The sequence below is a fragment of the Halichoerus grypus genome, chromosome 5 (genome assembly GCF_964656455.1).
Source record: "Halichoerus grypus chromosome 5, mHalGry1.hap1.1, whole genome shotgun sequence".
In the NCBI taxonomy this organism is placed as follows: Eukaryota; Metazoa; Chordata; class Mammalia; order Carnivora; family Phocidae; genus Halichoerus; species Halichoerus grypus.
The window spans coordinates 15007240-15029960 of NC_135716.1; the positions used below are offsets into that span (position 1 = coordinate 15007240).

General features: G+C 39.1%; 1 long non-coding RNA gene across 2 annotated transcripts in view; it reads right to left on the minus strand.

Moving 5' to 3' along the window:
• Positions 1-5175: 5175 nt before the first annotated feature.
• LOC118542443 (uncharacterized) overlaps positions 5176-22721 on the minus strand; it is a 117608-nt gene continuing 100062 nt past the window's right edge. For both annotated transcript variants that reach the window (XR_013447476.1, XR_013447475.1), the window contains exons 2-3: positions 6791-6857; positions 5176-5238 (exon numbers count right to left, since the gene is read on the minus strand). This is a non-coding gene — a long non-coding RNA (uncharacterized LOC118542443). The remainder of the gene's footprint in view (positions 5239-6790; positions 6858-22721) is intronic.

Below are 22721 nucleotides of genomic sequence, written 5' to 3' on the forward strand. Positions count from 1 at the left end.
AGCTGAGTCCCAAATTAGTGGTGAGGTAGGGGATTCTGGGTAAACACATGAAGACCTCCCCAAGCACTAAGGGCTGTGTAAGCAAAGGCACACAGAAAAGAAACAACATGGCATCTTTGGGAGATATTCATGTCGTTTCATTACTAATAAATGGTATTTTGTAATATTATTTCTAGAGCTGATGACATATGATTTTGTTTCATTCTATTATTGTATGTTTGTGCAAGAGCCAATGGAATATTATCCACAAATAGTTCATTTTCTAGGAAGTGTCAGCTTTGGGACAACTGTCATCCTGTTTACTATGGTGTTTACAAGATTACTCAGACAAGTTGCACAGGAGGGGACCTGGATTCTAATCCTGGCTTCTGACTTTATTTACCCCACTGCAGGACAAAATATTAATTCCCTTATATATTTATTTCATCAATACTTCTTGAACACCTATTATGTGCCAAGCACTGTGTTAGGCTCTAAGGGTATCAGGATGACTAAGTCACAGATTCAACCTTCAGGGAGTGCACCATCTTGACACAACTTGAATGTAAATACCCACAATCACAGCTAACAATGAGATGATGCATGAAAACCACTTGGTCCAGTTCTTAGTGCCTACAAAGCATTCAAGAAATTGTAGTTGTTTTTACGTTCTATTGGGTTTTTGGAAGGAAAGCAACACACCTATCTGGAAGGCATCAGGGAAGGCTTCCCCGTAAAGGTGACTTTTTCTTTCTGAGCCTTACGTAAGATACAACAGGATTTAGACTAAACGTCTGGCGGCTTCAGTTGCCTTTCCCTGCCTCATCATTCCTCCACCCTATAGACTGATGGTATGGTTTAGGGTGGAAGGAGTGGTAGTGTCCAGTAAAGGGTGAAGTCACAGGCCTGGGTGGCCCAAACTCTGCACATTCCCAAGGGTCTTCAGGATTGGCCTTCAACTATCTCCTGCAAGATCACCTCTGAGCTCCTGGAATATCCTGCCTGATAAGAGTGTCTTTGGATACCTGAGGCTTTGGGCCACACCAGACAGTTTATGCTAACAGTGGGACTTAGGTTGAATGCCTCTTTTTGTATGCCTGGGACTTTGGGCTGCATTGTATCAATTTGACTTATAATGGGGCTGGAGTCTGGGTAACTGAAAACCTAAAAACTGTGAACTCCAAGCCTTGGATAATCTTACCTGACTGATAGTATTCCACACATGTTGTCCCACATCATTGCTGGGAGAATTGAGTGCTGTCCATCTGACTCCTTTGAGAGAAGACAACTGAAATCTTGTACCTCATCTTTCCTGGGCTCTGCCCTGTGTGCCTTTTTCCTTTGCTCATTTTAGCATGTATCCTTCCACTGTAACTCTACTAAAGGAGTTTAACAGTTTTTCTGGGTTCTGCGGGTCCTTCTAAGGAATCATCAAACCTGAGTGTGATTTTGGGGAACCCCAATACAGGTGAGTAGCTTTTTCTCTCAAAGCCTCTGCTGCTTCCTTCAGTCCCAGCTGTCCCAGCTATTCCCTGCTCCCAAGCTACTCTACACCTTACAGCCTCATCTGTAACACACATGTGAATTTAAACAGTTATTTAACTGTTTCATGACTGTGTACTTTGTTTATCAACCAGACTCTTCATTCTGCAAGGCCTTGCTTACATTTTACACGTCCATAGATTCCGCACAGCCAGGGCTGGGCACACGGTATACTCTCAATAACACGGTATACTCTTAACCCATTCTGACTGCCATAAAGTGAGTTGCCTGGCAGGAAAGAAAAAAAAAAAAGTGGAATTCTTGCAGCTAATCAACTAGACCTGTTAAGGAAGAATGAACCAGGACCTTTGCCTTGGTATGGAAGGCAAACAAACTGGGAAGTAAAGGGATCAAGGGAGATTAGTCAGGTATGAGAATGTCTGCCTAGAATGGAAACAGGGAAAACAAATAGAAAATCTGTAGTAAAGAGATTACAAAAAGATTATATTGGAAATTGCAGGATGAAAGGAGAGGTGAGAAGGACAAAGTAATATAACAAGGAGCCAGGTCCTGAGAGAGATGGTTGTGCACTGAGTGGGGGGCAAAAAAGGTCGTAGAGAGGAGACAGAGACCATGCAGGCAAGCATGATAAACGTGAACTGTCTTGGGGCCTTGGCTGGCTATGGTGCTCTTGGACATTTTAATGCTATCAATGAGATGGGCATTGATTCACCAGGGGTGGAAAGAGGAAAGAGCATGTCTGGTAGGTACACACCCTAGTGAGTTCAGGTCTGGAGAACCCTAACCAGAAGCAGCCCCAAGCACGGGCTGAGAGAGGATCTTCCTGGGCTTGCAAACATTGTTACTCCCACCAAGCTCGTGTGCGTGTGTGTTTGTGTGTGTGTACTTGCACGCACATGCTTGCACATGCACCAGCCTGACAACAGAGAAGGAAGTTGAGGGACTGAGGGGCGCAGCAGTTTTCACCCTAACCTAGCACTGATATCCTGTTTCTCTTCAGTCCAACAACAACCAACTGTGGATCAGGCAAAGTGGATTCAATTGTCAAAGCCATGGACAAATTCCTAGATCTTCCCTGGAGGGCATACCCAGACACTCCCTACACCATCACTGCCTAAGTGTGTTCCCCAGCAGGGGGTTTGCTTGGCCAGCTCATGGCACAGGCTGGAAGTACAGGGGAGTCATCTCTGAGGAGCCATGCTTAACCAATGAGGGGTTCCAGTTGGTAGACTCCAGCTTCACTGACCCTCAGTGGGACAAGTGTGAGATGAGTTCTACAGAGTTTATCAAAGAGTTTCTAGGGGAATTATATCCCTGTTGCCCATAGCAGCAACCTGCAGATTAGCATACCCTTTATTACTCTTCCTCTCTTCCCTGTTTCATTCTTCATGACTAACAGCGCTTTCTAGGATCACTTCCCCAATAAACTACTTGAATTCTAATCCTTGTTTTGGGGACTGCTTCTAGGTGAGACACAAGCTAAGACACCATATCAGGTATGAATGAGAATAGAAAGAAGACAATGTTTTTACATGCTTACTGTAGCTAAGGACTTCATAGGTATTATCCCCATTTAATCCTCAAAACAACTTGTCAGGGTAGGTATTGTTATTATCTTTATTTCATAAACGAGGAAACTAAGGTTAAGAGAAATTAAATAGCTTGGCTCAGGGCACTAGCTGGAAGTTCACAGAGCTGGAAGCAAAATGCAGGCCTAATTCCAAATCACAACCCTTCCCATTGCATCACACAACATTTCCGATCAGCAGTGACACTGCAAGACCTGTGGTTTTTCAGGGTGGTATTCAGAGGGGATTAGAGGGAAGGACATTGAAGGCTAGGGATTATTTCAGAGATTTCTGCAATCAGCCAGCTCAGAGACATGAGAACCTGACATGGGTCATGGAAGTGTTCAGGGAGAGATGAATGCAAGACTGGAGAGACAGGAGTGTCAGAGTCTGGTAATATACAGATGTGGAAAGGAAGAGAAAGAAACCAATAGGATGTCCCTAAAAGAGAAAGTTGGTGCACTATTCCCAAGTGGGGCACTATCTCCCTCCCACAACCCTAAGGAATCTCTGTGCACTACGGGGAAGAGGTTTTGCATTTGAACGTGGGGAACAGTGTTATCAAATGACTTGACTCTTTTCTACAGGACCTCTGAACTGCACTGTTGGAGTCTCTGCCTAAATTACATCCTCAATAAATCCCCCCCCTCAAAAAAGAGAGAGAGACAGAGACAGAGACAGAGGTCATTCCAGATTCAGATTACTTTCTTCTAGTATGGAAACTCTCCAGGGCTGGAGCTCCATCTGGACGCTGATTCCAAGAGCCCATCCATCTCCATCATGGACTGAGCAGAGACCTGGAATGTGCTAAACCTATTGCAAAATGACTCTGATAATATGACTCTGTCACTAGTTTTCCCATCAACCCTCATAAATCTTAAATTCTCAGTCTTGAGAATAGCCCAGCCTGTGACATCAGTGGATAGAACAAACAGAGATGGACTCAGGCTCATGTTAATATACAAATAAGATCCAAAAGAGCCAGTAGACATGAGGTATTGTCCTGGCTCCGCCATGAAGGAGCTATGCAGCCTCAAGCAGGCCCTTAACCACTTTTGGCTTCCACTTCACTTTTGAAATGTATTTGGATTAAATCATCTTATCTCAAAAGTCTGCCAAATACCAACCCCTATGGCGCTCCAGGGACTGGGCAAATAAAGGAGTCTCTCAGAGAGTGATTAATTGAAACAATAACAACAGGTTTAAAAGCAAAAACTGTGCTATTTATCGTGCAACCAAGGGACAACTGTATATCAGACACTGGAGAAGAAATTCATCTCTGCCACAGTGTCCCATATTTCACCTGAAAATTACAATTAAAGCTCTCCTGGTAAGACAGAGCCTACGCAGAAGGCAGCACACAGCAGCCTCGACACAGCACCGGCCCAGGAGACCTGCCTTGCTGGCCCCCGGAGGCGGGGAGTCAGGCACTACGGGGCATGGAGCTGTGAGAAATAAGGACTGGAGAAGACTTAGTGATGGGTAACAGTCACATCCATCTTCTGCTGAAATGGTTCAGACCCTAATGTGGATCTGTGAAGGCTTTCATTCTTTTGGAATTTTACCTGGCATTCAGTGTATAGCCCTCTACAAAATTCCAATGTGTCAATACTCCAAAAGCCTCTGAGTCAAGACTTGCTGGGATATTGGCAGCTTAAACCAGAACACAGGAGGGAGTGGGAATGTAGAGGAATCCCACAAAGGAACTGGCCAGTTGCTGTGCCATCTTGGTGGGGGCAGGGTGTCAGCTGGTCAACATATGTGTATAAATTACCTGAACATAGCTGCAAATCAAGTAGTTGTTGGAATATATGCTTCACAAAGAGCTGTCCAATGAGTGGAATCAGGTTACACACATCCACAGGGAATATTCGAGGTCAGGTGATGACTATTATGCCACATAGTACGTCTATATCAGAACAGGAGCCAGGTCAACAGTGGAGAAATAAGGACTCTGAGGAGGAGCCCTGAACAAACTTATGTAGGCAAGATGTCAAGAATTCTGCCAAGTATAGAAGATAAGGGTTCCAATCCCAATGTTGTAATTGGAGTGAAAGCCAAGACCCTAGGCTTAGCAAGGAGTGTAAATGGAGCAACACTTAGGTAAAGGATGACTCACAGCAGCAAAATGATTGTTGCTGATCTTCCTGATTATCCCACCAAGCTCAATGGTTTCAGTTACATGGACCTGAAAAAGAATAAAAGTTGAAAAATCTGGTAATCACCCAACCACCACTTTACTTCAAGTAGTGAAATCTCAGGCAGAGTGTCATGGCATTAATTCTCAAACCTGTAGTGTCCCTACCTCTATAAAGTGTGCGATACATCAGTGTGAGATGCCCTAAGAGATCTAGTCTTTCAGTAAAGTGGAAGCCCATTGAACTTCAGTATGTTCCCATATAAGACTGGAGAGTTCCATTAGCCCTTCATTATTATGTTATTCGTCTACCATATTATGTTAACATATTATAACATATTATGTTATTCTTGTCTACCATAAATTTTGCTAGGTACTTATCATGACCTTGAAGATGGAAAAAGCTTATATAAATAGTATCTGTCATATATTGCATGCAACTTATATGCTAGACTCTGTACTGAGTGTTTTTCCCTCTTCTTCAAGCCTCACAACAAAACTGTAAAATAACCCTCAGAGGGTGGTGGGGGGATGGGGTAGCCAGGTGATGGGTATTAAGGAGGGCACATGTTGTGATGAGCACTGGGTGTTATACACAACTAATGAATCATTGAACACTACATCAAATATTAATGATGTAGTATATGTTGGCTAACTGAACATAATAAAAAAAGAAAAAGAAAAAAACTGTAAAATAAAAAATCATTATTTCCATTCTACATATAAGAAAGCTGATATCTGGATTGTGTAAGTAATTTGCTTGATATCACAAAGATGATAAGCAACGGAGGGATAAGTAAACTCCTCCCTCCTTCACTTGACCACATGGTACTTTTTACCTCCCTACTTTGCCACCTTATAAAAATTATCATTCTGAAAATGGCTCAAATGCATGAAAAGTTCATCAAATATCTACACCTGTAATGCTTCTCAAAAAAAGAAATAAAATCTATGCATCAGACATTTGGGGATAACTGATTACTTTAGTATATCAACAGCCCATTGTGAATGAAGGAAGAAAGTTCTTGAGGAGGAATGCAAGGAGAATTTCTCAATCAAAATTCTAACCTGGGACTCTCATTGAAGAAAACCAATGTGAGTTCACTGAAATGGACATTAAGGAATATAAAACAGGGTTGGTATGGGATTTAAGTGGACAAGAAACAGTGCATTCTGAATTTATACTTAACTTCCAAGGACAAATTGTCAATCAGAGTCCAATTCCAAAAACACGTGAAAGAAAGCTGAAATGCCATCTCAAAAAATCTGCAGAAATGGACATGTCCTTTTGAGAACAATCATCACAGCACAAATACCAGAGCATATAAGAGCCTAGAAATGTAAATCTGAATGTCACAAGGACATTTATATTTTTCAAAAGTTATCTCTAAAAAACTGCCCCCAAAATGACAGTATGATACTTAGAAAAGTGAAGGTCAGACCTCCTCTCTCCATCCTGGATATTTGCAAGACCCAAGAGGTTAAAAGTAGAGCAGACCAGAAGAACTTCAAATAGGGGACTAGAGTGCTCTCCTGATCTACTTGTTCTAAATACCACACAGCTCAGGGTGTTCAGGGCCAAAAAAGGTACTCAGGAACTTACTCAAAGAGAGGCTTTGGGCCAAAAAGCTTCCTGGAGCAGTGTTCTCCAAAGACCACCATGTGGGAACCTTTGATATATAGAAACAAGGACAAGATTAGAAGACATGTGATTTAGGTCTGACCATGGCATCTACACTTCCATATCCATGTGATATTGGACTAATTAGTCATCTTCTCTGTGCTTGGGTTCCCTACTCTTAAAATGATCTGATAATGCCAAGGGCTGCCAAACACAAAATCTCCCTGAGAGCCAAATGAAATGAAGGATGTAAAGGTATGCTCTTAGATAATATGGTTCATATGTAAAGTGGTGTTAGCATCTCCCTTAATATTGAATTCTTTTCCAATTATTCTATTTTTAATTTTTAACTCATTTTAGTTAGAATTATAAAGATAACCATAAAAAAAAGTATGCATATAGTTGCTACAGGTTAAAAGCAGATCCTTCTGGAGAGGAGCCTGGGAGTGAGGGGGGATAGGCTGGGGATTTATGTATTTCATTATTGCTCTTCAGGACCTTTGATTCTTTGATAATTGCACATTTAACTCCAAGTAAACAATTTGCAGATAGTTAAGTATCAATTCACACCATCTCAATTTCTTTTTCCCAAAGCACTTATGTCACTATTTTTGTTTAGCTGTTGACTAACTTTAAAATTTAAACACTGTCTTTGATTCCTTTCTTTTATTCACCAAATATTGACATTATCTCTTAAGCAAATTTTAAGATGAATTGACTAGCAAACTTACCCTTCCCTTCACTTCATCTCCTTGCCCCCCACCCCACTTCCACTCATAAATTTTATAGTTTGGGTTTACATTGTCAAGGTTGATAATATTTACATTTTGTATCAACACTGTTCTAAGCATTAGCTACTGCAGGAATGACGTCCTTAAGACTTGACTCTTTTAGTGTGTTTGGGATTCCTAAGTATCTGTTAATGTCAGTAAGTATACAATTAAAAAATGAAAAAAAGTTGGGTGGGGGGAATATATTTGCCCTCCATGGAGTGTAAAATTTCTTGACCAAAAACCCTTGATCAACAGATGTAACATTTAGAGGAAAATTAAATGCTGAAAACATTTTTCCCCAAGAAGTTTAGGAGAAGGATGTGTGGGGTAGTGTCCATGAACAATAAAACTCTTCAGTTTTTTTCTAGTCCGGGTTGCCTGCAATGAACACAAGGAATGGTGTGGAAGAGTATTGAATCAGTCAGAAAGTATTTATGTGCTCACCCACACATTGCTGTGTGCACAGTAATGACAGATAAGTTGTATACATCAGTTAAACATCATGGAGGTTGGCTCTTTCCAATCACCACCCACTTAATCTTTTTGTAGAATTGGCACATCTGAAAACAGTCTCCCTGGACCCAGTGTCAAAACCAGCCGGGGTTCACTCATCAGCCATTGCTCAGGTTTTTCTAGAAACAGCACCAGTAGAGAGCCTTTTCATCAGCATTTACAAATTTGTGAAGGATTAAGGTGTTCATCAGATACGATCTTAGCAAATTTACACATGTAATTCTCACTGCTTCATGATCAACAGTAGCTTTGTCACCACAGATTTTCAAATATTTTACACCCTGACACTTTTTAAGTCTCTGCAGCCAACTTCTTGAATATTCACACTTACCTTCAGTGTTTATTTCTTCATGGGCTAGCCTGGCTGCTTTCATGATTAATAAACTGATCATTGGCATATAGTTACTTTGTTTTCAAATCTGATAAATCTAAAATCAAAATCTTCATTTTTTTGACTAATGCAATGTTACACTCACCTTCCTTTAGTTCTTGTTTGTTGTTGTTACCATAAAACATCAACAAATTGTCTTTATATTTCACTAAGTTATATATGGTTGTCGTTCCCATATTATATTCTTTGATAAGACACCTCACAGACACACTGTCCCATGTAACCTTTCTCCTTGCACTCTTTGATCTTAAGCTTCACTACTGAGTAAATCTTTAACCTAAGCATTGTGCTTGTTCCTTTATTTCTCAAATCCTCCTTCAAGAAAAATTTACCTTTTAGTGCAAAGAATGTAGTTAACTGACAGCCTTCAGCTATAGTATGTTCAGGATTTGTTTCAGCTTTTGAGCCAATTCCATGTTCTTCCTAGCCAGCCCCCAGCCAGTGACTAAGTACAGGGAACAACAGGGTCTGACCATCCCTCATTAATGAGCAGTCTTTGCTCCAGAGTGCCTGTTGATCTGAGACTTTGACTGGTCTGAGGTTCTTCCTGCCCAGTCCTGCTTCCATCCCCTCTTCATTTCTTAGAAGTCAGACCTGCATGGCAATCTGAAGACTTTCCCAGCCCATTCCTGTTTCCATTCCTTTTCATCTCCCATAGGCATTATGCTCCAATAAAGCTCTTGTATTCCTCACTCCATCTCACTGTCTGCTTCCAGGAAAACCCAACAGACACACTGGCAATCTTCTCTTCAAGATGAGCTGGTAGGTAGCTGGCTATCATATTAGTGGACTCAGACCATCCTGGATTACATGGATGGACTCTAAATCCAATGATGATTGGTTTTATAAGAGACAGAAGAGAAAACACAGATGCAGAGAAGACCACGTGAAGATAGAGGCAGACATTGGAGTGATGTAGCCACAAGCCGAGGAACACCAGAAGAGTAAGAAAACATAACCACTCAGTGATCAAATATTAAGTATCTACAATCTAACATATAGATAATCAAGAGAAAGCAGGATGATACCCAGGTCCAAATCTTACAAACTCACAAACACGCATGTGTATGTACATGCGTGTGTGCACACACACACCACTTACACATACTAGTAGCTCATTCTGAGCACCTCTGTGTGTCAGGTACTTTGTTAGTCCTCTTATACATTTTACTTATACAGAAATTTTAAATAGATCCCAGAATGTGAGGATTTTTCTAAGTTTTGACGTTTATTTATGTGAAGATATGTATGATGATGTATGAAGTAAAGAATGTGAAATGAGATCAATATGATGGGAGGACTTTGTGCTGTGAAATGAGGATAATAATGCTCTTTTCTTAAAGACAACAGACTAGTTTCAGGTGTACAATATAGCGATTCAACAGTTCTATACATTACTCAGTACTCATCACAATAAATGTACTGTTAATCCCCTTCACTATTTTGCCCATTCCCCCACCCACCTCCCCTCTGGTAACCACAAGTTTGTTCTCTGTATTTAAGAGTCTGAGGTTTTTGTTTGTTTGTTTGTCTCTTTTTTTCTTTATCTGTTTGTTTTGTTTCTTAAAGTCCACATACGAGTGAAATCATATGGTATATTTCTTTCTCAGACTATTTCCCTTAGCATTACATCCTCTAGATCCATCCATGTCACCTGTTAATATTTTATAAACTTTTTCTTTTTTGTGTGTGTGTGTGTACAAACTATATTTATTTATTGTCATCTTATTTATTACTTACATGAATTTTTTTCATTGTTTGATTGATAGATATTTTCTTTTTTTTCCTTTTTTTTTTAAATTTTATTATGTTATGTTAGTCACCATACAATACATCATTGGTTTTTGATGTGGTGATCCACGATCCATTGTTTTCGTATAACACCCAGTGCTCCATGCAGTATGTGCCCTCCTTAATACCCATCACCGGACTAACCAATCCCCCCTCCCCCCTCTCCTCTAAAACCCTGTTTGTTTCTCAGAGTCCATAGTCTCTCATGGTTCATCTCTCCCTCCAATTCCCCCCTCCCATTTTTCCCTTCCTTCTCCTAATGTCCTCCATGTTATTCCTTATGTTCCACAAATAAGTGAAACCATATGATAATTGACTTTCTCTGCTTGACTTATTTCACTTAGCATAATCTCCTCCAGTCCCATCCATGTTGATGTAAAAGTTGGGTATTCATCTTTTCTGATGGCTGAGTAATATTCCATTGTGTATATGGACCACATCTTCTTTATTTGGATATAAGCTTTTTCTTAACTTTGGAAGGATTGTTTGGGAAGGGAGCAATGGCATGTGATAAAGAAACATCTATCTGGGAAAAAAAAAAAAACAGACTAGACATTTGGGGCTTAGGAGAGGACACAGAGAATAATAGCAAAATATAGGCTCTCCATTGACCATCTACAAATAATGACCTAGAAAAACAAGGTCCATGGAAGCTATACTTTATTGGCAAAAATCCAATCAAATAAAGAATGATAATATCTCTTAATGAACTGCTGTGTGTCTGTGTCATTTCAAAATATTTTTAATAATATATATTTTTCCATGTAATAGATTAAGTTGACTTAGTGGATAGCCCTGCTTTGCCTTTTGTTATGGGACTGACCCTTATTTCTAGTTATATCCTTCTTCAGGCCTCTCATATGTCTCTTTCAAAGATCTCTCAAACATATGTTTTTATCTCTGCCCCCTCTAAGAACCCTACTTAAAACTGTAAATGGATGAAAACAACCAAGCAAAACAAATTATGGACATGTAAGGGAAAGAGAACATGGAATAAAACAACAACATTTGGAAGCTAAAAGGAGAAGGATGAGTAATAATATTTACAGCAGACTTGAAAAAGCTATATCCTTGACCAATAGCAGAGTAAAACCAAGAAGCTATCTTTTCCTTCCTTAGAACCTTCAGAGGGTTTAGGGATTAGTTATAGCAAGTACCTTTGAAAGTGAGTCCAAAAAGGGAAGATTAGTTCAAAGTCTATTTATAAAGTAGCTAAGTACTCAGACTCCCACCTTCACTTCTTATAGTTGGGTAAATGTTCCATTTCTACCCAACAGAACACAAAAGTCCTATTCTTTGGAAAGAATAAATCAGGGGGTTATCTTTATATACCAGACCTAGATATAAGGCTTGGATTTCATACTAAAAATAGGGATAACTTTCTCTGCTAGAGATAGATATCTGTAATGAGGAGACTATAGAATAATTGGAAGTAATTTTGCAGCAAATACACCAGAACACAAACAGCCAGATGAATATTTTTGCCTATGATGTATACACCTTGAGAAGCTACACACTTCTTACAACAAGCTCTAAATTTTTTGGAAAACTTGGAGGAAATTAACTATAAGCCATGTTTTTTGTTTTTCTTTATCCACCTTGATGGTAGACTTTATTATAAGAAACAACAATGGTTCTTCAACAAATAAAGTTAGCAATTGTAGTAGATAGTGATACTTTGGCTTATAAATATACAAATACAATGTAATTATTCTTCTTGTTTGGCTCATAAACAACTCAAAAGGCTTTCAAGTGAAATGTCCTAAAAATGTTCTGAGTTATGTATGAATATATATGCTGAGATTCTGACTCAAGATGATTGATTGAACCCACTGACTTGACAGCTCTCAACAGAATGACCATAAAGGAATAAAACAAGAGAATCCATAAGAACAACAACAACAAAATTAAGAATGGACTCATCACGGGACAAAAAAATGGGAACAGATTCATCACAGGGTAAGAGGTTTCAAAAACGTTCTGGAAGATGGAAACCAGATGGCATAGCGGTGGATGACAGGAAACTGAAGGAGCTACAGCCTGGAATGTGTATGGAAATTGCTCCCCTGAAATCTGGGAACAATATCCTGACAGAACATTACAGAAGTCCTAGACTTGGCAGCCAATGGTAGAATCAAAGGTAGTCCTGTGAACTGGGGCTAGAAAGAGGGGACTACATAAATATCCATTTGTGAAACAATTAACTGCACCCCTCATGATCTGTACTCAGAAGAACAAGCAGCCATACTTTTTACTCTTAGGCAAAACAGTAAGGTAAAATAGAGAGATCTTCAAGACTGGGAATGACAAGGACTTCTGGGAATTTTATGGGTGGGGCCACCTCTGGAGACGAATGGTACATCTGAAGAAGCAACATCATGGACACTAGGATCCCCAGCCTCAGAAAAGTGTCTGGTGTCCATGGAAACAGAGCTGAGTACTTCAAGGGACAATGTGGCTTGGAAAATGGGCATTAGAATGGTAATCTGTGTGGTCCAAAGAGTGGGGCAGGCTCCCCAGAAGTTTTCTCCCTTCTTAAGATCCCTAGGACCTCTATACAACCCTGGGGTTAAGGAAGGAAAGCTCCAATAATGACTGTGATTGAATTCACCACCACCCAACACAAGCAGAGGCTTGAATTTAGATTTAACAATTTCAAGAAAAATAAGTATTGACCAAGTATTTTTAAGGCTAAAACCAAAAATAACTATACAGAAATATACCCTAGTTAGTAGGTTTGTTTTTAATAAAAATATGAGCTAACCTGAATATGATTAAAAAGTAAAAGTAAGTATTGACTATGTAGTCTATGAATAAATACAAAAAGAACTGTACACAAATATTGTACTCTAGGTAGTAGTTTCATTTTTCACAAGGGTATGGTTGGTAATTTTGAAACTACTTATGTGTATTCTGGGATTGAGCAAATAAGTTAATATATCATAGATAATGGAAGCCAGGTTTACTGCTGGAGAAAGAAGTTACAAATAGGGAAAGGGGAGAGACTAGCATGACTCCTGTGGTGTTGGACTGAATTGGATATATCACTACAAACTCATGGTTTTTAAATAAGACACACAAATAGATGTAGATATAAGTCTGTCCACTGAGAGGATTAGAACAATGATACCCTATACCAGTGAGAGACTCTTGATTTCCAAATGTCATTCTCCAAGCCTTAGAGAAATGGTTGATTCAAGGGTCCAGAGCAGGCAAAGTACAAGATGAGGCTGGAATAGCTTGTGGGGTGAAAAAGTAAGAAAGTGTTCAAAAAAATGACAGTGACAATTAAAAAATGCACAGAAGCCAAATTGATGGAGCTCCATATGGACAAATCTGGGACATTTGGGGGATCAAATACACAATGATAGAATGGATTATAATCCCTAGAACAAAGTAAAAATCCATGAGTACCTAGTGATATAAATAAATAATGGCATAAATAAATAAAAGAGGGGAGGAAAATGTTTTCCTTACAGTAGCATTCCAACTAATAAATGTAGAAGAAATAAAGGAAATAGAAAATCAGCATGTAGCAAATACCACAGTAACAATTATTTTCAACCAGGATCATCTATAAATACTAAAAATAAATGTGTGAAAACATGACAAGAAATAGGATAGCAATATAGTCTTATATTATTTCCCAGCAAGATACTTATTAATTATAAAAAGAAAATATTTACTATATAGTGGAGAAACGTGGCAGTCACGACCTTAACAAAGTGATCAAAGTTAACATTCTGGAAACAAATTGACATCATTTGCCTCCTGATTCAATGCAATGAGAAAGCCATATTACCATTTGTGCACAATTCTTGGCAAAAAAATGCATAAGATGAATTTAATCATGAGGAAATACCAGACAAATCACTGACAAATCACATCTGCAAAAAGAACTGGACAGTACTCTTCAAAAGTGTCAGGTCATGAAAGAAAAAGAAAAACTCAGACAGTGTCACAGATTGGAGAGACTAAGGAGACATGACAACTAAATGCATTGTGTGATCCTAAATTCAACGTTGGACTAGGAAAATAGTCATGCATATCGGTGAGATTTGTACAAGGTCTGTATATTAGTATTACCTATAATATTGTATCTGATAATCCCCTAGTTTGGGTCATTGTACTTTGTTATGTAACATGATGACATTTGTGGAATTTTAGTGAATAGTTTATGGGACTTCTTGGTACTACTTTTGTAGTGTTCTGTTATTCTGATGTTGTTTCAAACTGAAAATAAAAATTAAAAATAAATCATCAATGGAAAAATAAACTGTAGTACATCCAGACAATTTAGTGTTATTCAGTGCTAAAAAGTAAAGAGTTATCAAGCCACAAAAAGACATGGGGGAACCTAAAATGCATATTACTAAGTAGAAGAAGCCAATCTGAAAAGGCTACATACTGTATGATTCTAACTATATGACATTCTGGAATAGGTGAAACTATGGAGACACTTAAAAGATCAGCAGTTGCCACGGCTTAGAGGAGGGATAAATCAATGGAGTACAGGGGATTTTTAGGACAATGAAACTATTCTGTATGATTCTATAATAGTGTATATGTGTCATTATACATTTGTCAAAACCCATAGAATGTACAATGCTAAGAGTGATCTCTAATGTAAACTATGGACTTTAGGTGTTTATGATGTGTTGATGTAGGCTTATCAGTTATAACTAATGTACCACTCTGGTGGGGGATGTTGATAATGGGGGAGTCTAGCATGTGTGGGGGAAAGGAATATATAGGAAATCTCTGTACTTCCCACTCAATTTTGCTGTAAACCTAAAACTGCTCTAAAAATTGTCTACCAAAAAATAAAATAAAATAAATATATAAATAAAATATTTTAAAAATTAACTGTCAATGGATGTTAACACTAGTGGGAGAGAGTTGATAATGAAGAGTGTATTTACAAAATTTCAAAGTATTTACCACAAGTTATTTATTAATTACAAGGAAAATACTGAATCTCTACAGTGTAGAAACCTGGTATATACCACTATAGCCCAGCAATCAGACATCGCAAATATTGAGAAATAACATTACGCAGCTTCTGATAGATGCACCAAAGACAGCAGCACCTCTCTGCTATTCTGGCCAGATACACATAACCTGAATCCAATCATAAAGAAACAACAGACATCCCCAAATTGATGGACAGTCTACAAAATTACTAGTCTGAACTCTTTTTATTTTCTTATTTTATTTTATTTAAATTCAATTAATTAACATATAGTGTATTATTATTACTTTCAAAGGTAGAGTTCAGTGATTTATTAAAAGTATCAATTCACTCCCAAGATGTAATCCAAGCTGCCGCTATTTCTGTCCTGAATGATGGCACTAACCTGTATGGTGGTTTTGTGCTGTTCCAAACTATCTAATGTGGTTCTCCACATTCCTTCTCTGCTTTGTTCTGGGTTCAGTCAGACCATGAGGGAAAAAAGCAAAATTTGGAAGGCAGAAGGAACTCAGCAGCCATTATGCCCTAACAGTTGGTGTAGGGAGATAGATGCTAGTGCAGCTTGGGTATCTTGCTATTCATCTGCTGGCTCATCTGGTTGATGCAGAGCAGCAGCCAGACCTGCAGATCCTCCACCTTCTTCCAGATCCTTCCCTTCATCATCTCCAGGTCCTGGGTGAGGGGTGTGTGCAGCTGCCTAAGGAAGGGCTCCAGCTTCCTTTGCAGGTCACCCAATGTCATGAGAGGTAGTGAAAAAAGGATACAGGTTCAAGTCTGTCCTCAGTTGCCAAGCTCTTCATCTGGGTTGCCAACCCTCCTGACCTGTATAGTGACTGTAGACCAAAACTGGATGGAGGCAACAAGCCACCCTTAGACATTTATACCAGCTCCCACAATTCTGTAAGATCTAATCCGTGTCTGATTGGACTATAACTGATTTACACCCAGAATAGGTCTCCCCCTTTTCCTGACCCTCTCCAATACACCATAGCAGAATGAATTTTATAAAATATAAAGCTGATCATGCCAACACTTCCCTTTCTAAAGCTTTCCAAGACTGCCCATTCTTCCTGGGATAAAAATAATTGCTCCTAACACCGTCTGCAAGTCGCCAGATCTGGTCGCTATGCATCTCCCCCATGTCACCTCTTCTTAGGCTCCCTCTTGTTCTCTTCTCAAGCCACATTCACCACCTTTGGTCCATAGTTCTCACCAAGCTTCCTTAAAGCATGAGGTCTTTACATATGCTATTCCCTGAACCCAGAACTCCCTTTGCTCCTCTCTTCATGTAATCAGTCTCTTCTCATCTCTCAGATCTCAGCTTATGCTGAGCAAATGCACCATCCTGAGTATTCATAGCATCAAACCAGTCTTCATGTTAGTTGCCATATAGTACAAAAAATCAACTTTACTTCTATTCATGTGATCTCTTGAACAATATCTATCCCCTCTACCAGACTGTATGTTGCATGAAGGCAGAGCCTGTGTGTGGTTTGGTTCATCATTATATCCCTAGAGCCTAACACAGATTCTGGAACATAGACAAATAACAAAGAATTGTTGAATGGATGGATACATGAATGAATGATATTGCTTCTGTGTCTTTATACTAAATATTCTTTTTTTGCTTTAGCAACTTTGAGTGGAATTCTGTGACCCTTAATCAAAATAGTCTTGAATGCAATAACCACCTCACCAAAAACCTACAGCATGTAGTTTTCATCTACAAAATAAAAGCAATAATTGTCACCTTGCCAATCTTGCTGAGCTATTGTTAGAGTCGAACTAATTGATCAAAATGAAAAAGACTTTATAAAGTTTGGTCATCCCTGTTCAGGCCTACTCTGCTCTGTCCCACCTGGATCTTCTAGATCCTGGCTGCACCTGCTGAGAAGCTGGTCCTCATTGGAGGATCTGCAACTGCATGTGTGGATGCCCAATCATTGTTATACAGCCCAAGATAATGGTATAAATTGGCACTGGTGGCTTACAGGGAATTTTATCCAGATCCCAGAGGAGAGATTCAAGTAATGCCTTGCTAAATGGCAGAGTGTACAACCATAGAAGGCAAAGTGCTTAAATTTCAGAGTGACATAGAAATGTAAGAAGCTGTTTGAGCCCCTATTGGACATGCAGAATATCATTTCCACCCATTAAGCATGTCACCAGTGAGAAATGGGGAGATTCAAGATGATAAAGCTCACCAAATATGTAGCAGCCTGATGACCTCTGGTAACATTTGCTGACAACATCCAGTGGCTCATGGCAGTGAAATGTAGCTTCTCTGAGAGCACAGTGTGTATGTGTACCAGAGGGTTCCTTTAAAGCAAGCTTCCAACTCCAACAGTGGCTCTGCTTCTAAAGTCACAGCTATATAAGATAGAATGGGCACCAAAGCTCTCTCTTCAGTTACTATGACCCCCAAGTATCCACAAGGTTAGCCCAGATAAATCCTAGAAAGGCCAGGCACAAGAAGTGGCCTTTAAATACACACACACACACACACACACACACACACACACACACACGGGGAGGGGGGTAGGTGGGGAGGGAGAGAGAGAGAGATTGAGAAGCAGACAGGTATCAAGGCACCTGACCACTTAACACATTTCAATGCCTTCCTATTGTTCTCATGAAAAGGGCCAAATCCTTAAGGAGTCCTTAAGGTCCCTGCTTACCTCTCTAGCCCCTTCATATTCCATGCCTGTGCCACCATACAGTACTTACTTCATCTTACACATGCCCATATTTACTTTCTCTTTCTCTCTCTTGTCTCTCTTTTTCTGTCTCTCCCCCTCTCTCCAGCCATATGGACTTCCTTTTGTTCCTCATTCTCTCCATGCTCTTTCTGTCCAGACATATGGCCTTTGCACATGATGCTCCCTTTCCTTGGAAATGCTCTTCCCTCTTTGTCCATTGGGTATTGCTTACCTTTCAGACCTCAGCTGAAGCATCTTTTTCAAAGAAGTCTTCTTTGACCTATCAACAAGGTTAATACCATGCCTATAAGGTCTCCCATTTGAATGTTCCTCTCCTGATTTTCAATTCATTTATGTGCCTATATGATTGATGTTTGACTTCTACCACTGGGGTGGCGCTAAGGGACTTGCCAACTTTTGTTCACCATTATGTGCCCAGTCATTAGCACAGTACCTGCCTCTAGTAAGTTTCAATAAGTATTTGTGGAGGAAATCACTGGATTTTTAGCCATGTTCAACACAAGATTTGATTAATGCCTCTATGACTATTGATGTGCTTATATTTTCCTTCTGTAGGATCAAGGGTAATATAAAAAGCCTAATTTAGCCTCTTCACAAGACCCATGTCTCTGGCTCACAAATGTGGCCACCTCTCTTATATTCTTCTCAAGAAAACAAGAGTCCTGACATGAGAATTGCACCATGAATCCATAAGCTGATAGCCAGTAACACTGAACTCAGGCATTTCCCACTTTTATTATTTGTTGGACAATGTATATTTTTATGAGGCTATCGAAATAAGGTACAGGAAAGCTGCCAATGTGTTTCTGAAGTGACTTTTGGCAATCTATTTCCATCAGCCTCATGCGGTTCTGCACCTATTAACACATCCCTTTGAGATTCGATTTTATTCCAAACTCCATCAGCTCTAAGCACACAAATCAAATTAAACACCAAGAAATTTCATCAGAATATTCCAATTAATTTTAACCCATTTCATTCAGTCTGGCAGTTCCAAACACTGAAATTTATGTCATTCTTGCTGAGTACACATGAACTGATTTTGCTTCCACTGGATCTTTTGCTTTTCACTCCTCTGCAAAGCATCTCTAAACATGTCTACTAACACCTTTAAAACTTCTAGAAAATCTTCTCATTTCCTAATAATTTGAAGGGATCCACGTGTTGCTATGAAGATTTCAATCCCCTCCTTCCTTCAGTAGCATGACCCATTTGACATCACAGAATAAAATGGAGAAGCCAGAGTGACCACAGGGGACTTTAAGGACTACATAATTGCCCTGACCAATAAGAACAAACATTATGGTGCTCAAGCCTGGCTCAGTGTAGAAGCTGCGTTCTCATATAGAACTAAGCTGAGAGTATATTTCTTTTCAGAGTTTGAAATGATGAGAATGAGCACTCTGACATGTAAATCTTATACTGGTTACCTTTTGCTATAGTAAGCTCAAAAGATTTTATTTTTTCCAGAAAGGGATATCAAAATACATCAGGACTGAGACATTTAGTGAATGTGGTTGCTAGATTTCCTCTAGTTTTCTGACAGGAGATGTGGTGAAAATGACATTCTGCCTGTCCATGATGAGGTCCATAAGCCATAGTGGTTTTATATACTCAATCATGTTACCCTGAAACTCCTGTATGATAATTGTATATATTGTTGGCAAGTTTTGGCACCAGAACTGGCATATGTTATGGGTGGAATTCCTCATTATGCCAACCAGAATCATCTTGCTGAACTGTTCAGAGGCTGCATAGGAATCCCTGTGTATTACACATGAGAAATCTGTGTAGCAACCATCTGAATGTGGACCCATGGAATCCTTTTTCTCCTACCGACCACAAGTCCATCTAGAGCCTTAACTACTTCTGTATGATTTTGCCATTTAACACTGTGTTAGTCTACCAATGAACAATGTAAGCTTTTCAGTATGCATCTAAAAGCTTCTGTTAGCTTCATTCCCACACTATGTATGTTCTATGCTATATAGTAGCTTATTAGCTGAGTGATCTTATCCATTCACCATCTTCTCTTGAACCTCAATTTCCTCATCTATGAAATGTGAATGGTAATATCTACCTTATAGAAATAATATCTACTCTTGTGACACTAATAGAAAAACCAGAAATAAGCAATGAAATAGCTTAAGCCATCTCAAGTGGGTAAAACTTGACTAAAACATAAAAGGGCGTCATCCAGATCATCTTGAGCTTTGCCTTGTCATGAGGTTATCACAATACACTACTAGTATCAGTCTCCCCTTGAAAAAGCTGTGATCCCTGGAATTGCCATGTTAACATAATGAAGATAGGCATCAGTCATACTTGTGGTGGTGAGATTTTTAATTTTTACCCCTCCCGTGAAGTTAACAGTCATATCAGTAACACGCAGTAACATGTCTCAAGTCCATACAAATGTGTCCATTTTGGTCAAGGCTGTATAATTTTCCAAGAGTACCTTAAGAGTTTCTTCATGGTATCTAGCAAGGGATCTGGCACACATCAGGTTAGCAATTAGTGTAGAATGAATGGGAGGAAAGGAGAGATTAAGGGAAAGTCAACCTCTATAAATTAGAGGCTGAACAGTATTTATGATTCATCATTGGGAAGTGAAATACCAGCTCAATTTGCAGCAAAAAAGTAAGAAACTACCAATATGCTTCCTTCATTTGAGCAGGTCCAATTCTACAGTTTAGGGATTCAGTCACTCCAGCTGTGAGGAGGTCCCTAATCACAGAGCTGGTAGTGTCTGGAAGCTTCTATTCCAGGGACTTTAACCTGAGAATTTCATTTCACGTTTCCAATGGGCAAACTTTGTTCACACTATGTTCCCAGTTTAATTACGTTTTCTTGTCTCTTTTGTCTTTTAAAAATGTGAAAATCCTTCAAAATATATCCAACACTTTATTCTATACCCAAAATGTTACTTAATAGCATGATGATCTTAAACTCAGGATTTCCTGACTATATAGTCTTGAGCGAGTTACTAGTGAATCTGAATTTTCTCCTCTTAGAGATGAGGAATGTAATACCAAGTACATATGGTTATCATGAATATTAAATAAGTTATATTAATATAAAACATTTAGTAAAGTGCCTGATATACTTAACACTCAAAAATTATTGGTTACTTTTATTACTACTCTTGTTAGTATTTTAGCTCATCATTATATGTGTATATGTATATGTGTGGGGGAAGAAAGCATGCATATATATTCTGTTGTCTTCACAAATGAGTTACATGTTCCTGAAAAGCAAAAGCTATTTATAGCACTTTTTATGTGTCTTTCTTAGTGTCTAACTCAATGTTATGTCCACAATAAAGCTAAAAAAATACTTGCTCAAAGAAAGAACCCAAAGAAACAAGAGGGCACAATTCAGGAAGTGGGTATTTCAGTTTACATCCAATGCCTATAATTTTCCTTTTGATTCTAGATATTTCACTCAGAATTTCAGCACATCCAAATGAGACATAGGACCATGAAATTACAGAGCATTGTAGAATTATACACCCTAAGCTTACAATAAAAATGGGACTCCAACTTCCAGCCTCCATGAAAGGGAGTCCATTTATTCATGCATTCAAATGACACTTATTTGGTTTCAGCCATAATGCAGTCAGTGAACAAGATAAATACAGTCCTTAAACTAACAAAGCATGCATTTTAGTGTTGAAGAAAGAAAAATAATAAATATTAGATAGGTAGGTAGATAGATAGGCAGAATTGCTATATAGAAAAATAAATCAGTATTAAAGTATGAAGAATGACTAGAGCATGGAATGTTTTTCCATCTTTTTGTGTCTTCTTCAATTTCTTTCATGAGTGTTCTGTAGTTCCTAGAGTATAGATCCTTTACCTCTTTGGTTAGATTTATTCCGAGGTATCTTATGGTTTTTGGTGCTATTGTAAATGGAATCATTTCTCTAATTTCTGTTTCTACAGTTGCGTTGTTAGTGTATAAGAAAGCAACTGAGGGGCGCCTGGGTGGCTCAGTCGTTAAGTGTCTGCCTTCGGCTCAGGTCATGATCCCAGGGTCCTGGGATCGAGCCCCGCGTCGGGCTCCCTGATCCATGGGAAGCCTGCTTCTCCCTCTCCCACTCCCCCCTGCTTGTGTTCCCTCTCTCGCTGTGTCTCTCTCTGTCAAATAAATAAAATCTTTAAAAAAAAAAAAAAAGAAAAAGAAAGCAACTGATTTCTGTGCGTTGATTTTGTATCCTGCCACATTACCGAATTGCTGTATGAGTTCTAGTAATTTGGGGGTGGAGTCTTTTGGATTTTCCACATAAAGTATCATGTCATCTGTGAAGAGAGAGAGTTTGACTTCTTCTTTGCCAATTTAAATACCTCTTATTTCTTTTTGTTGTTTGATTGCTATTGTTAGGACTTCTAGTACTATGTTGAACAATAGTGGTGAGAGTGGGCATCCTTGTTGTGTTCCTGATCTTAAGGGAAGGGCTCTCAGCTTTCCCCACTGAGGGTGATATTTGCTGTGGGTTTTTCATAGATGGATTTTATAACTTGAGAAATGTTCCCTCTATCCCTATACTCCTATATACACCTGTATACTCCCTATACAGGAAAGGATGCTGTATTTTGTCAAGTGCTTTTTCTGCATCAATTGAGAGGACCATATGGTTCTTCTTTCTCCTCTTATTAATGTGTTCTATCACACTGATTGATTTGCGAATGTTGAACCACCCTTGCATCCCGGGGATAAATCCCACTTGGTCGTGGTGGATGATCCTTTTAAT